This window comes from Brassica rapa, unplaced genomic scaffold (assembly GCF_000309985.2).
Source record: "Brassica rapa cultivar Chiifu-401-42 unplaced genomic scaffold, CAAS_Brap_v3.01 Scaffold0571, whole genome shotgun sequence".
Classification (NCBI taxonomy): Eukaryota; Viridiplantae; Streptophyta; class Magnoliopsida; order Brassicales; family Brassicaceae; genus Brassica; species Brassica rapa.
In genome coordinates, this window is record NW_022610511.1 from 50,641 (window position 1) to 53,903 (window position 3,263).

The following is a 3,263-nucleotide window of genomic DNA, read 5'->3' on the forward strand; positions in this document are numbered from 1 at the left end:
CAGCTTAGCATCAAGAGTGTTTAAGAGAACATACCTTCGAGATAGTGCATCAGCAACTATATTTTCTTTACCTTGTTTGTACTTGATGACATAAGGAAAGGTTTCTATGAATTCTACCCATCTTGCGTGTCTCTTGCTGAGCTTGTTCTGTCCTTTCAAGTACTTGAGAGACTCATGATCAGTGTGTATCACAAACTCCTTGGGCCACAAGTAATGCTGCCAAGTCTGCAAAGCTCTCACCAAGGCATACAATTCCTTATCATAAGTTGCATAGTTGAGAGTGGCGCCTCCAAGCTTCTCACTGAAATAAGCTATGGGTCTCTTTTCCTGCATCAAAACAGCACCCACTCCAATACCAGAAGCATCACATTCAATCTCAAAGGTTTTATTAAAATCTGGAAGTATAAGAAGAGGGGCGTGAGTAAGCTTCTCTTTAAGGCATTGGAAGGCAGTCTCTTGTGCTTCTCCCCACTTGAATCCGACTTCTTTCTTTATCACTTCAGTCAAGGGAGCTGCTATAGTGCTAAAGTCTTTAACAAACCGCCTGTAGAAACCAGCAAGGCCGTGGAAGCTCCTCACTTCACTTATAGTCTTTGGAATTGGCCATTCTTGAATTGCCTTCACCTTCTCCTGATCCACCTTTATGTGAGAATAGACAGATTATGATGTGTGAGTGTTGTTTAGAACAGAGAGTGGTCGGATTGAAGGAGAACAGAGTGAAGACAGTAAGTGAGAATTAAAGAGACTGCAATGGAGAATAAGAGAGATTAAGTGAGATTTGAGAGAGTATGAGAGAGATTCTTGTAACCAGAGATTAGGAGAGTATAAGAGACTTGAGAATGGTGAAGAAGAAAGGAGAAACTCTCCCATTCAGCTTAATTTCGTAATGGTTACAATGGGGTGGCTTTATAGCCAGATTACAAGTTGCAAGTGATTAAACAATTGTTAAAGTACAGATTTACTAAACTAATATTATTGTAGGGTTTCTGATGGAGCCAGGAGGATGCAGCCAAGGAGAATCTCGACCAGAGGGAGTAGAGAGTGACAGGAGAGAGAGATGGGCACAGTCTGGTTGGGTGAAAGTGACAGCAGGTTCATCTCCTTATGCACATGTGACTTTTATCTTAATTAATTCTCCAACTTGCCAGATCTCTCTCCAACGGTCTCATACTTAGTTTAAACTTCAAATATGCTTCAGAAAGCTCAGCTGGACGAGTTCCCCACTTGCCTTGACTTCCAAGACACTCTAGGTTAGGTTTGGTTACTTGCAAGCCAAAACTGTACGGACAGATTCAAATCTGCTTGTTCCGGATTTGCTTGCTCTTGAAGCTTGGTCTCTTCATCAACTCCAGCTTCTTACTTCTTCATTCCAACACTCCCCCTCAAGCTTGACCATAGGAGATCCTTGGACAAGCTTGGAACCTTGAAGAAGCTCCCTCATTAAAAACCTTAGCAAGAAAACCCATTGGGACAAAACTTGCTAAGGGAAAAAGAGTGGAGTTTCCACAAAGCTTAGGGATTGGCCAGTGAGCCTAAGGAACTTCAGATTCATCATGGTGGAGTCCTTAGGCTCTGGATCGTGGCCTAATAGGTATAGCAAGTATGAATCACCATAACTTGCTATCCTTGAGCACAAGTAGCCGGCTGGATCATTTTGTGGCCGGTTTAGGGTCTCCCCCTCTCAACTGGCTTCAAGCCACCTTAGGAAGGCAAGGAAACGACCAGACCATCTTCTCTGAACCCCCAGCAAAGTTACTTGTTCTTTAGAACTTGGCTTGACCTCTTCATGGAACCATAGACTCGGTTAGGGTCTCCCCCTCTCAACTGACTTCTTTGGCCATCTTAGAAAGGCTAGGACATGACCGGATCATCATCATCATCTTCAGTGAGGCTCAAGCTTATTTTGGTACCTGATACATCATTTCAAAAGTGCATCAGTTCTTAAGGAAATGCACTCATCACATCAAACTCAATAATAGTTTAAGTATAAGGACAATCATGAATGTATTGAGATGAGTTTAAGGTGCTTCCCTTTTATAAGAATGGTCAGGAGTGGACTCCAATTGAATCCCCACTTGGTAAGACACAGTCCGGATTATGGAAGCTCAATCACACACTTGGAACTGAGCTTCTTTGATCCGGTTGGTACTGAGTAATGCAAGAGTGAATCCACCACTTGCAAACTCCACTTTTGATCAGAGGTGAGGCAATGAACGACTTGGATTGGCGCCAGTTGCTTCACCGTCAAATCACCTTTGAGCTTCTTCTTATGACCTGAGCTTGTCTCCCCCTTTCTTCTTGCTTCTTGCCTCCATTTAGGAGTTGAGACAAAGCTTTTCTTTGTTCATGAGCTCAATAGGTACCTGATTCAATCATCCAAAAAATGCATGTATCAATTCTCAAGGGGCAAACCTATTCACACATAAGAATAATAATGGTTTTAGGTACTTCCCTTGCATCAGTTTGTTGAATGTTGGTGAGGATTGCTAAGCACTTGAATCCTCCACGCCATTCCTTCTCTCAACCAGCCTTTGCATTTTTCTCTTGAAGTTTCAGCATGTAGGGAAGCTCAGCACTTTTCAACTCCATAATTTGCCACCATCATGTGATTGCTTAGCCAATAATTTCCCTGATTGAATACTCCTTGAGTCCTTGAATATGGCTGGTCAGAGTTGTGGGGTGTGCCAGCTTCTTCAGACTGATCACTTAGGCCCCTCCTTATTAAATCGCCATGCAACCTCTTCTTCTTGATCATCTATTTTGACACATAGATGTTGCTGGCCTTCTATGAGGAAAAGAGACACTTAGGAGCTTCATGGATCTTCTGGTAGCTCACTGATTCCCCTCCTCAAGCTTGGCTGAGTATAGGGACAAGCTTGAATGTGAGCTTCAATGAGTTTTGAAACTGGGAGCACAACAATACCAACATCTGCGCTTAAGCCAACCAGTTCACTATCTTCCAGGAGCACAACAATACCAACATCTGCGCTTAAGCCAACTGGATCACCATTTTCCTTCAGCTCTAATGTCTTTGGGCCACCAGTCTCCCCATGACTTAGGTGATGACCTTCCTTATGAGTCTCTTGAACCAGGAGCACAACAGCTCCTACGCCTGCGCTTAAGCCAACTGGTTCTACTCACAAGGTATCTTTACATGGTCAGGACTAAACACCTTGATCCATGCCTCTGACCACCGGCCACTCTTGGCTTAGTGATGGCCTTTTCTCTTGAGTGCACCTCCTGTACATCCTCTTGGCATCATA

General features: G+C 43.5%; 1 long non-coding RNA gene across 1 annotated transcript; it reads left to right on the top strand.

The window, feature by feature from the left end:
* The first annotated feature begins 620 nt into the window (after window positions 1-620).
* On the top strand, window positions 621-2,043 carry LOC117130584. The gene is made up of 2 exons (XR_004453926.1): window positions 621-1,092; window positions 1,199-2,043. It is a non-coding gene; the product is annotated as an uncharacterized LOC117130584 (long non-coding RNA).
* The last annotated feature ends 1,220 nt before the right edge of the window (window positions 2,044-3,263 follow it).